The 13,576-nt window shown below is 39.4% G+C and overlaps 1 long non-coding RNA gene across 1 annotated transcript in view; it reads left to right on the top strand.

Moving 5' to 3' along the window:
- The window catches only part of LOC122460359, a 132,979-nt gene extending 127,338 nt beyond the window's left edge, over window positions 1-5,641 (top strand). The window contains exons 3-4 of the long non-coding RNA XR_006281620.1: window positions 2,140-2,215; window positions 5,304-5,641. This is a non-coding gene — a long non-coding RNA (uncharacterized LOC122460359). The remainder of the gene's footprint in view (window positions 1-2,139; window positions 2,216-5,303) is intronic.
- Window positions 5,642-13,576: the final 7,935 nt, after the last annotated feature.

Raw genomic sequence — 13,576 nt, 5'->3', positions numbered from 1 at the left:
ATTGTTTATGCTTGACAGGGGAAGAACTGTGAGTAATCTACACAGTCTCCATTTGATTCAGCTTCAGCTAAGGGAAGTGTTTTTGACTGGAAAGCAGTAACACCCCGCTGCAGCATGGAGAGAAAAAAAATCAATACTCTTGCTGGGAAATTCATGCAAAAGAAACATAAAAAGATGAACCATTGGTGTGAGAAGAATCAATATTCACATGCAAATGAAGTCCCTGAAGTTTATGAAGCAGTCTCGTGCTTAAGTGACTCACTCTGGAATAATCACGTGAAGGTTCAGCTGTAGTTTATTCCGCCAGAGGGAAATCTGAATGCACTATTTTCTGCATTTTTGATGATTAGGATGTGAGGAGAGAGGTAGCAGGGAGAAAGGGCGCATTGGGATCATTATACATCTTAAAAATTGTTGCCACAGATCTGGGAATCTCGTGTAATAAAACTCAAACTTGCATTATACATTTTGCACCTGCAATTTCAAAACATCTTGTATAAATCCTGCTAATGCATACTTGTCATAGGAGTTTAGAAACATATAGTTCAATAGTCTTGGGAGATTATAAAGCCTTCTCTGAGGACAGGCAAAGGTTATCAGAAGCATTACATTAATAAATAATATCATTTCACAACAGCAGTATGAGTCAAACAGTAATACAAGAAAAAGGAATTTCATCTTTGTATTGAAAAAAAGTACCCAAAACACAGTTTGCATCACACCAGAAAAGATCCAACATTTACAAAAATCCCATTTTAGATAGACCAATCTTTTGTGTTCAAATAGATATGTAAAGGGGTGAGAACTTGTGCCCTCAAAGGCAAAAGAGACTGGTTTATAAATGATGCCTTTCATCTTTAGAAGAGTTAGCTGGAGGGCAGCACAAAATGTTTAGACTAAAAATGTGTTTAAATGGCTATATCTAAAATATATGCATTGCAGAGTGAACTTCATTGCATTTGATATTTTGCTTCCCATTAAAAAAAATCTTGCTTCCTTAAGCACCCTGGGTCTGCCTAATCCTAAAAGGAGCATGCTTTTTTTTTCTTTGAGAGGCATTAGTATTTTTGGCAGATAAGAAAGTAAGCGTTCACTTGAAAGCAATTGATTTCACCATTAAATTTAAGTTTGAAGGTCCCAATCCAGCATCCATTGAACTTACTGTGAGTTTGGAAATTGAATTCAAAGAGGGAAGGATCAGGCCCTTGAAATATAAATGTCCATGCTTTCAACATTAAAATGCTTCTAATATCATGATACTAAAATAGGTGTTTTGTGCCAGGACATTTTGTATTGCCTCAGTTATTTTCTTGTACTGGTAGCACAAATATGAAAAAGAAAATGAACAGTTCTGAAAGGTGGAACTCAGATACTGTCCTGCTCTTATACTTGCAAATGGTTTTTGTGCTGGATCCTGCGGGGAGCTGAGCTCAGTTAAATTCAGTGGTGGTGTTCATGCTCATGAATTAAGTGTTGAATTAAGTTGGTGCTGATGATGCCCAGAATCTGGCCGTATATTTGTGGAGTGGTCATCAAAGTACCAATTCAGTAAGCAGAGAATCTGCAACTCCTGAAATTTACTTCCTTGTACTCAGAGATGCTGTGCCTCTCATCACATTTTCCACATTTAAAAAATGAGTCTCTGCAGGCAAACCAAAACCCTTCTGTCAATCCTGCAATTTGTGCCCTTCCACATACGGCTTTGTAGGAATATCTATATTGTGCATATTCTTTATACAAGTTGCATTTTTAAAAAGTTTCCCACATGGAGCTGATACATAAAATATTAAAAGTGCCATACATTTGCAATACACTCAGAATTGTAATGAATAAAAAATAGACTCCAGATGATGTTGGAAAAGTATTCAAGTACTTCCAAAGATGTACACAGCCACCAAAGGTTGACTTCTTGATAAAGCAGATCTTTTTCAATGTATACACCAGAAGCTATGGCACCTGCAGAGATGACACCATGTTCTTTACTGTTATTCTGTGGTACCATCAGGAGGTCAGACTAGATGATCAGAATGGTCCCTTCTGACCTTAGTATCTATGAATCTATGAAATACTTTAGTTTTTAAGGGACAAACCTGTGCCTTTGTTGATTCATAGCAGCACTATTGTGATTTTGTTACGCAGGTGACCAGGATGCTAGGAGTCTGCATGTGCATTGTGCTCAGACAGCAATAGCCATGATGGCTTGAGGACAGTTTTGGTGAGTTGACGCTTGCTTTATTTTTAAACCCTGTAAATGTATATATGGATATACAGAAATTTGTATATATGATTGCATCCCTCTCCATATGTCCTTTGTCTATCCTGTGTCTTTTTAGGCTCTGATCCTGCAAGGACTTACTCATGTGCTTAACCTTACAATGTGTGAGTAGTTCCATTGACCTCAGAGGAACAACTCACAATGAACAAAGCTAAGCATGTGCATAAGTCTTTGCAACATGGGGGCCTAAGATTGTAAGTTCTTCAGGGTGGACTTTGTCTCCATTTTGTACAGCACGTAGCACAACAGGATCCCAATCCTGATTGAGACCTCTGGATGCTACCACAATATACATAATAAATAATAAAAAACACTACTATGAATAAACATAGAGAGGATTTTTTTCTACACTGCCAGTGTGTTCATGGAAACATAGCAGTAGATCCATTCTTATACACATCCACTGGTCATTACCCTAACATCAGCATAGCACAGCATAAACGGGAGGTATAATAGGTCTGAGGCTGCATTAGAAACTCTGGGATGATTTTCCACTGCTCCCCAAATGGGAGAATTCCTTCTCCTAAAGAGCACCCCATAGCTTAGCCTGGCTCTTCAGGTTTTGGCATGGGGAACGTAATTTTATTCTAAACCATGTGCTGCAGCACTCTAAACACATCATATCTGATGCTGTAATATCATTTTAGCCTTCTAGGATAGTACTTCTATAAATAATACTACACATGCAGTTTTAATAATGTCTTTTTTTTCTAACTAAAGAATCTCTTGTGCTATGTCTCACATTAGGAACAGAAATATCCTCTAAATAAGAGGCCAGCATATGTGAGTGTCATATATACAGTGTATATTCACTATATATTTATTTTGCATTAGCACTTTTCCCCCCTCCTTTCTGCTCCTTCCTTTGCAGGGCTTTGTAAACAGAACATGAGCTCAGCTGTAATTACTGGGATTGATGTTCCCCAAACTCCAGGCATGCCAGTAGCATATCAGGTGTACCACGACTCAGGGGCAAGCCTTGTGGGTGTTTCAGCAGCTAGGCCTTGTAGGCACTAGCCCTGGTGGGTCCCAGTAGTCACTTGGACAGGTGACTAGTGGAAAAGTTATTTTATGAAACTGGCAGGAAAGGGATAGGTTGCAAATACCCTAAGGACAGAGGCTTAAAGAGTTACAGTTCAAAGTGAGTAATAGCAATTCTGCTTGGGCTGCTGGGCAATCTAATCAACAGTCAGGGCTTGACTGACCTAGTGTATGGGGAGCCCTCTCCATTCCAATGAATAGGAGCTTGCAGGTTTCCAAGCCTGGCTCAGTTAATGTCTCTCACTGAGGCCCCTCTTCATTGGCTCCCTGCCCAGCCATTGCTCTTTCCCCATAAGTGCCAATAGACCTGTCTGTTTGACACTGACAGCCTGTTCCACCCGTGGCTTTATTCACAGTTCCTGGGCTTCTCTTCACTCCCTGCTGCCATGCGGCTCCCATTTTCCAGGCACAGCCTGACTACTTACTGTTATCAGACACGAGGAAAGGCATGTGTAGTGGAGAGGGGGCTGATGGGAGTTGTTTCCCCTTACTTAGCAGATCCATTTGAACACTGTTCTGTGATGGAACTTCTGAACTCACAATATTTGAGTCGTTTTAAATTTAGGCAAAAAAGTTTCACCCCTTTTATTTGTACTATACCTTATAACAGTCTGGCTAGAATGTATGTGCACCACTATTACCCTCTACTGGATGGAAAGGCAGACTTTCAATAGCACATGTACAGCTGAGGATATAAGCCCTAATGTTACTATAGCTAGACATGATGGTTTGGTTCCTCAGATGAGCTTTAATATTTGGAGTTGATTGTCTGAGTTCTATCCCTGGTTATGGCTATGAAATCGACACTAACCCATTATGCAGAATTGCTGACTACTGTGAGATCCTGTGTAGCCAAAGAATCATTAAAATATCTCCAGTTAAAAGGAATGGAACCTTTCCCCCTTAGATTTCAATAGGATTTTTGAAGGTATTGAATTCAGCTACTGAACACCCACCCAAAATCCAATACCAGTAATTAGGGAGTTGAGTTGACTGTAAAAAGTCAATACATATAATAAAGTGAATGGTTCACGTACTTCTATATAAAAACAGAAAACAGATCCTTCATTTAATTGTATATATGTCTAGTTAAGTCTAAATCTTCTAGCAATCTATAAGCATACTAAGGGCTAAATTTTACTCTGACTCTTTCTTCCCTGCCACCCTCTTAATTTCATTAGTGGTGTGCAGGGTATAAAAGAAGACCACATCTGGCCACTGATGTGTACAAATAACTGATTTAATCATTGTATGTGAGTTTTGCTTAAACATTAACTGAGAAAAGGAACAGGTGATCTATAGTCTGCCACTGATGCAGAAATTCCAGTCCCTGATATAGTAACTTTATACACTGTGAGGATATACAGCATTGTAATCTAATACTTTGGTACACAAAACTGCCAAACTAGGGAAACATGATGAGAGTTCTAATGAAACTCAATTGGTTTTTTGCTCATGAATGTTTCCAAGTTGTTGGGGTTTTGTTTGTTTGTTTTTCTTTAATCATGAGCTTTAGGAGGTGATGGAAAAACTCAACTGAATTTGGAGGATATTTTTCTGTGGAGCATGGTTGTTTTAAAAAAAAAAACAGAAAATAGATAGAGACAATCTACTATTAGAGAATCAGGAGGTGCACATTAGAGATCATTTGTTCTCTAGATTTATTTTTCACTCATGAATAACTGCATCATGGAAAGGAATTAGCATAATTTATATCAATAATATTTTGCAGTGATGTGTGAATAAAATAATATTCCACTGTAAATTTTAAAAAAGCCTTTATGAGTGCATTTTTATTAGCTTATTTACCTTTATTTATACTTGGTGCTGCAAAACCATATTAATAGAGTTTTGTAAATGACCCAGGGAGAGAAGTACTGTTTATGTTTTATAGGGTGGCTGGAACAGCATCATCTTATCTGTCTTAACTAAAATGGTTTCTGCTGGTCCACCTTATTAATTATGATTGCTTTTTGATTATCGACAGGTTGTTTTTGAAACTTGGCTTGCTGAAGCTTGAGGATGGAGCACGGGATTTGCTCTTGTTGTCTGTGTGAACTTGGTCAATCTCTTTGCCAAACAGATTCATTTGATTTGTCTTTTTAAATGACCTTTTGACTTGCAATCATCTGCATTCTGGTCATGCTTTATTTCATTTTATTTTTACTGTAGAGCTTTGGAATGTTTGTCATGAAAAGAGCTACATAAATATTAATGTATTGATAGTATTATTATGGCTTTTCAAGCCTATTTTTCATTTTATGGGTTTTAAGAGCGACAAAATTTACTGACTGTACCGAAATATAGGTATAATGGACTTTCTGAAATACCCTGAATGAGATAAAATATATGAATTATTAATCCCGTGAAAGTCAGTGCTGTCCTGCTTAAATGCCTAAATATGTTACAGTGCTGGCTCCTTTCAAAGTTGCAGGTGAGCTAGTTCCATTCTGTTTACAATTCTACCTGGAAAGGAGGGAGAGTGGAATGCCAGCTCCAGGAGTAGAGGTTAGGTAGCTTCAATAATATGAGACTTCTGGCTGAAATCCCAGGAGATTTTCAGATAGCCATCTAAAGTATATTTTGTAGAATGTTTAATCATAATGGAATGCATGTCAGGGAAGATAATGTCTCTCTCTAGAGTTTTTTCAACTTGACTTTTAATCACAAGAGAGGGCCTGATCCTGAATCCTTCTTATTTAGGCAAAACTCTCATCACCCTGAATGAAATCTTATCTGAATAAGAACTGGCTGAAGGACCACATATACTGAAAATAAAATCATGAAGAGCTAGAATGGAATATGGAATATTTGCATCCAACAATTTGATAAAGTAGGTGGGGGTAATGCAGCAGGAAGAACCTTCTTGCCAGTAGCTTCTATTACAGTGTCAGAGTTCGAAGGGATTTTGCTTCTGTTTGTAAGCAGTTACATTATGATTCCTACAGCATGTAATTTTGCTGTCCTCTGTTGATGAATATTCCCTGCACAATCTGAAATGGAAGCTGAAATACACATCATCATAGTACCACGTAGTCTTCATAGCGCAGGTATAGAGTGTTGCTTGTATAAACACAAGGTATCGTTCATGATTATTTATTACTTAGCACCATATATATGCATAGCAATTTATAAACACATTAATATTGCTAATTTGTAATGTAGTATTTCTCAAAATGTGCTGTGTGCATTACATGCAGTATAGGAAGACACATTCCATGTCCCTGAAGAGCTTGTGATCTAAAGAACAGATGAAGGATAGGAGAAAGGGATATGGCATGGATATATAAACAAAGTGGTCAGGATGATGACTGACTCGTATCTTGTTAGTTCGGTGTGTGTGTGTGTGTGTGTGTATGTAAAGTAAAATATAGAATCTAGCATGAAATCCTCACTTCCTGCTCTGCCCCTTAACGTGCCTTTTAGAGGCACAGCACAGAACTGCATCACTAGGATTTACTGGGGCAGCACTTGAGAGGAATGGTGGAACAGGGAAGTGATTCTGGGAATAAGATATGGGAGTGGGGAAAGGAAAGGGAGGGAGGATAAAAGGACAAAGAGGAGGAAGAGAAGGGGGTGACAAGTACAGTGGAGAAAAAGTGAGAGTTTGGGCAAATGGAGGGCTGCAGTGCCCTGAGAAGGGCAGAATAAAGGAGGAGCAACAACCAATGGCAAGGAATAATTGTGAAAGAATATATACATCCAGAGCCCCAGTTTCAGAGGTGAGGGAGTATAATGATGTCAGAAAGCTGTGAAGGTCCCCTGCCCTAGGACTAATGTAGGGAAAGGGAACTTGACCCTGCCACTGTTGCTAGATGCTTTGGGGAAGGAGCACTGAGGGCTGGCAGCTTTCCATGTCCACCTCTGTAAACTCTGCCTAACTGCTGCTGTTGGTCCCCAGGTGGAGGGGAATGAGGAGGCCACTGGACCCAGTGCCCTGATACTTCACGTGGTCCCTCTAGGGGTGATGTGGGGATGGACGGAAGGCTTAGTCCTGGGCTGTAGCTGCTTTTTGGCTCCAAAACTGCCCCTTCCAAGCTGTTTCTGGTGGCTGCTGCTCTCTCCATGTAGAGAGTGGGGAGGATTGACTCTCTGTGCCCCACAAAGCTTACAGTCTCCAGGAAAAAGTGATGCCCAGCATGTAGTTCAGGGAAACCTGATCCTGCATTGATGAGACTGCCACTGAGCAGCCACTGAATCGCTCTTGCTACTAACAGAAGAGAAACTAAGGAGATGGGTAGTTAGTCCTGCCTTGAGTGCAGGAGACTGGGCTAGATGACCTCCTGAGGTCCCTTCCAGTCCTACAATTCTATGATTCTACAACTAAGCCCTTATTGGCAGGCTGATGCCTCATCAGACAGGCCCATTCTTTGCCTGCCACCATTTATAATCTATTTCTTGAGTGTAAGGGAGTGGGCTCACCAGGGGCTTGAGACTCTCTACCTACCACAAGTGCATTAACCTTACTCATACCCACCCATAGGGACAGTTTGTTCTCTGATCTGGTCCCTATATGCCACTGCATCAATATTCAAAGGCTGGAACTGTTCTTCAGAGGTGCAGAGGAGAATTGCCTCATCATAAGCACATCATAGGGCTGCTCTATATGCTCATAGACTGTCCCCAGCATAAATACTAAAACAGGGGCAGTGCTGGGGATTTAAAGGGGTAGGGTCATAGTGCAGAATAGTACAGGGGATTCTGGGCTGTTCTGGAGCCCTAGAGCAGCCTGCTGATGGCCTTTGGAAAGCTGCTGTAAATTTGAGTAGCCCCTGTGTTCTCTAATTTATGCTGGGGACCACACCAGCCTCTGCAATAGCACACAATTCCAAAAGCTGGCTTTGCTTCCCCTTCCTTTGGGCAGTGCTTTCTGTGCCGCTCCTCCTGGATATGCAGCACAGAATTTTAATCATAAGCTGCTTACAGTTGGCTAGACCACAACAACTTTGCAGTCCCTTATGTGGTGCAAGAATTTATAGGATTATAGCCAAGATAATTACATGATGTCAGTTTGCCTTTCAGGAACCACTTTAGGCTCTGGCAAAAATTTCAATAAAGTTTGTTTTCATTCAAAACAAACTTCCTCTTGTTGTAGCAGATGTACAAAGTTCATTGTTGTTAGATGTGACATAATAGGCCAGTTACACCTAAATTTTGTGATGCTCTTAAAACCTCTATATGCTACAAGAATCTGAGATCAAAAGATGGACTATGTTAGTCCATGTTCCACAAGCTGATGCTTATAAGTCAAAGGCCAGAGGGTGGGGGAGGTATTCATCCAACAAAATAAACATAATAAAAAATCATGTTGTTTTCATTACTCTGATTTCTGCTATTCATGATGATCCTTTTGTCTGCAGTCCAAGAGGAATGCAACCATAAACTGAAATATCTGAGTGTTTTGCTGAACTACTGAATGTGAGTGTGGAGCACAACATGGAATTTCCCCATACTGCAATATGCTCAACTTTTTTATTCAGTTTCTTTTAAGATACTTTTAAGCTTCATGTGGATATTTCTAGTTAACTGCTTCCCATTAGATAAAACTGATCTATTTACTGTAACTAGTCTGCCCTAACCTTTATCGTGCTTGACTCTGCCTTTAGGAAGCCTCTATGAGGGGAAATATGAAAGTAAGTGGAGGCAAATTAACCTGCACAAGACATTTTATTTTTAGAAACATAATTTGGAAAGATGACAGACATTTTAGTGACAGAGGCATGAATGTCAGCACAGTAGACTGTCTAAGGAGCAATTATGAATTCCAACTCCATCCTTTCCAAACCTATCTTTGAGTGGTGGGCTATTTTCCTATATTCTGTAGAAGACATTTTTATAATTGATTTGAGAGGCCTTATATTAAAAGGTGACCTTCATTTGCCCTACAACAATCAAATTATATTTTCAAACATGTAGTCTTGGGTCCTGATATAGGTCCAGACCCTCAGCTGACATAAATTATCCCAGCTCCATTGACTTCAAGTTGACTTGAAGTCAGTGGAGCTACAACAGTTTATACAAGTTGAGGATCTGCAGTATAGCCTTTAGCTAGTTTTATCAGCCATTTTTGGATACCGTATGCAATGAAAAGACAAACTAGAGTCCAAGTAGTGGTGGTATATTTTATCAAATTAGTCATCTGACTGATGAGAAAGAAAGTGAATGGGGAAAATAATTTGGATGAACTGTGGACACATTAAAATCTGGGGGGGGCAGAAGTTATGGATTTTATGTTCTAGCAGTTCCAAGTATACAGTATTATGACTCTTTTTTAAAAAAATGTAGATGAGATTGCTAAACAACCACAGTATTTTTAAGGCACCTTCCAATGAATCTACATAACAAGACAGTAGGGATATAGATTATTCTGGAGGAGTTTAGTCAGTTTTATAAATGATTGTATTGTGATGCACTATATTGCGAGATATTTCATTTCACTGTTTGAACTGGGGGCAAGAGGGAATGCACTTTCTTCCATTAAAATGTATTTCATACTTTTTTCCTCTTTAAATTGTTATCTAATAAATACTTGGACGTAGCCCCTCCGTGCAATCTGGGCCTGCTCTTCTTTGCAGCTTAGGTTTACTGAAGCAAAACTTGTTCAGCTTTATTTTACGCCTGCCCAGCCAAAACCCAAACTGTTCATTGTCTGAAGCCAGTGATACAAAAGGAAGTACCTTCTGGGCAATGTATACACTTAAGGATTTTCAGACAACCACGTCACTAGATTGGCTGAACTTTCTAACCCTAATATTGTGTATACAGGGTGCCTGAACAATGAATGAGAATGAAAAGAATAAGCACTAATTCTTACATATCAAAGTGATTTTGCTGTTTGAGCGAATAGCAGTTGTTGCTACTCAGAAGTCTTGAATTATTAAAGACTCTAGTTCTCATGAGGCCCTGATCCTACAATGAGATGAATGTTAGCAGACCGCTGCACCTCTGTGGAGCCCTATGAACTGCAACAGCCTTCCTGTTCAAATCGGGGCAGAATCTGGAATAAAATTTACTTACACACACACACACACACACATACACCACACCTACCTATCTTCCCAAATTACCATAACAGGATGGGGCTCCATCATTTTTATCAGTTGGGGGAATACTATACCTGCAGGATCACTCATGTTCCACCTTTCCCTGGCATATTTCCATATTTCTCTTCAGTGCTTACCATCGCTATAGGGATATTGCAGCTCTGTTGGGGAAAGCATGAAAGGTTGGAACTCAAGTGAGCCTACAGCCTGAGAAAACATTGCTCTGAGGCTTGAAAGTGACAGAGGGGGGAAAGATATACGACAATGGAGAGATGTGGAGAAGGAGGGGGGAAAAGACATAACAGGGAGGTCTTAAGGATAGATTTTTAACTGTGTTGATATTTGTTTGCTTGCTTAAATTAGTTTCCATTGTACCATCCAAAGAAAAGAAAGAGAGCACAAATTCAGCAGCCCTTAGGCAGATCTTGTAGCATGCTCTGAAGTTTGACAAACTGCTGGGCTAAGGAATGGGTGAGTGAATGCGTGTCAGTGCCCATTTACTTAAAAAGAGCTGTCACCAGCTTCCCCCTGCCCCTTTAGACACAGGGAGGAGTTATTAGCTCAGGTACCCCAGGTGATCTGAAGTTCTCGATATCAGACAGACAAAAAGGTTCGATTCTAAATTAGCCAGTGTCCAGGACAGTTAGGGCTTCATAGACTAAAAAGAATAAAACTTTAAATTGCTTTGAACTGCAGACTTGATCACAGACATAATGTTTTTGTGAGGAAACCCTATTACTAAATGCAGAGGCATTTTGCCCCCAGATGGAGTTTCAGAAGGCTTTTTTAGATGTAGCCCCAGTACAATGCATTGCAGTAATTTCAGCTGGAGAGAACAAAAGCATGTAAAACTGATACCTGTCCAGCAGAAAAGATCTCAAACTTCTGGTCACCATGACTTCCAGAGGTCCAGAAAAGATCAAACAAAACCCTTAAGCTGTTAACTTGAGTAACTAGAGGTGAGCAATGTCTCTCAGTGAAGGAAAATAATGAAAGTTTTTCATGCAAAGTTCGAACACTGGGGTGGAATTACTCAGCTTTGTTAAATAGTCATGAAGACCTACCATGAAAGTGGCCTTTTTTGAACTACCATCTAATCTAACCAGACAGATTGGTCCCTTCAACAGAGGCTCCCCATTTTCAAAATTCAGATCTGGATCCAAAATTATTGGGTGTATGACACTAGAGTTTTGGTCTAGGCCTATTTCTTCTTTAAAGTACTGTGGAGAGCATATATTGGCCTAATTAGAGACGTAAGAGTGCAAACCATTTGGAACTTTGGAGGCCGTCTGAAACTTACTGATATATGCTCACTTTGAGCCCTTTCATGAATATTTTATTCCATTGCGGGATGTACTGTCTGCAGTGTCTAGGATTGAAACAAGAGTTATTACTCACTACTAAAACTTTAAAGAGTTTTTCACTCTCATTTATAGCATGCAATCATTATGGAAGTGCTTAAGAAGAAGCTGGGGATGATTTTCTTATTACAGGCAGAAAACTTCAAACAGAATATCCTCCATTTATTATCTCCCTAAAATTGTTGTCATAATGCAATTATGCAAATGAAGAGCTGCAATCACACTGAGTATTTTCATCCATTTTTGAAGCATATACTTTAGATCAGAGCAGATAAAAACAAAAACAAAACCCTCCACAAATACACCAACAAAAAACACAACGCCACAACTGAATTCAGGGAGTGTGAAGGAGCATGAGAAATTCCCATTGGAATTGTTCCCAATATATTGCATAAATGTAAAATCTTTTTTGAGGGGATGGGATCTTTTTTCTGAGAATGTTAAGCTTGGGGAATAAAGCATTACTGAGGCAGTCAGCAGCACATCTTCTATCTTGATTTCTGTCTCGTTTTCCCCTTTCAGACCCACCAGCTTTCCCTAGTTTTCTCTCTTCCCTCCTCTCATTCTTCCACAAAAGATTTCCAGCAGAGAGCAGCTGGTGCCTCGTTTTGGCTGCTTTCCCCAGAACCTAGCGGCTTTCACTGGAAATCAATGCCTGCTTATTTTCCCCTGTTCTGAGTTTTTTATGTGCGGACTGACATGGCCTCAACCATACTGACCTATTCTGCTGAGCTATTTCCATTCAGATGTGCCTCTTTACAAATAGCGGAAATTAGTAGAGGGCCAGTGTCAAACTGCTTGTCACATCTTGTTTTCAATCTGTTGAAATCAGGTTTATAGTGTCCTATTCAGAATCCTAGACTGCTTTTGAAGCTACACAATGCATTTCAGGAGTTCCATCAGGCGATAAATGCAAAACTCCACATTGCTATTAAAAATAATCAAATGATTAGTCTTTTGAATTTTCTGAAGTAACTTATTTGCTTGGAATTTGTTGTTTTAATTGCACTATGTCACTTGTTCCTATGTATTCATCTTCCTAACATATAAAATCATTCATAGCTGAGCTGTCAGTGTTGCAGCTATAACATGTGAATAAGTTCTCCTACTGATTTAGCAGCAATGAATGAATGAGTAAGTGAATGAATGAATAATCAGAGGATTGATAGAATGAATAGTCACCCTGAGATGTCAGTATTCCCCTTGGCCTCTAGGGGCTGCTTCTGTAAAATATAGTTTTGTTTTACTTCTAAACCTAAAGAGCAACAGTGGCAGACTCTCAAGTAGCTAGACTGTAACTGGATTTACACTCTTTTGAGCATTATTGTTAAAACTGAGGAGGAAATTCCTTTATGAGCCTCTCTGTTTTCAGACCTTTCTAACGTTTAAAAAATGCACTTTTGTAATGACATTTCTCATGATGATTATTCTGAAGTTTGGTAAAATGTCAGTAGCTTGTTTTTGTCATTTAAGCGTTAAGAAACTTTTTCACTCGTTAAGAAACATGCTCAGATAACTCCATTGTACACCTTATTTGTAAACGTTTACATTTGCCATGGACTTTAGACTCGAGGAGAACAAGGACCTTTGACATGTTTGAAGGCATTTGGTTGACCAATAATTAAGTTATTGAAATAACACGCAAATGCACAATATGTGCTTTTTCACTAATTTTTAACAATGTGCTGAAGTGTGCCTGTATCTAGAGCTCTACCACTCACCACACATTGACGTAAAGTCAGCTGCTCCCCTATGCTTGTGAGAATGTTCAAGTTACACTCTGAGTGCTTATTTGAACTTCAATGTGTGTTTATTCGAATGCACAATCAATCACACATCTCTTTTTTTCTTTCTTT

This window comes from Dermochelys coriacea, chromosome 5, assembly GCF_009764565.3.
Source record: "Dermochelys coriacea isolate rDerCor1 chromosome 5, rDerCor1.pri.v4, whole genome shotgun sequence".
Classification (NCBI taxonomy): Eukaryota; Metazoa; Chordata; order Testudines; family Dermochelyidae; genus Dermochelys; species Dermochelys coriacea.
The sequence above is the reverse complement of the archived record's forward strand: the minus strand, read 5'-3'. Positions and strand labels throughout refer to the sequence as shown.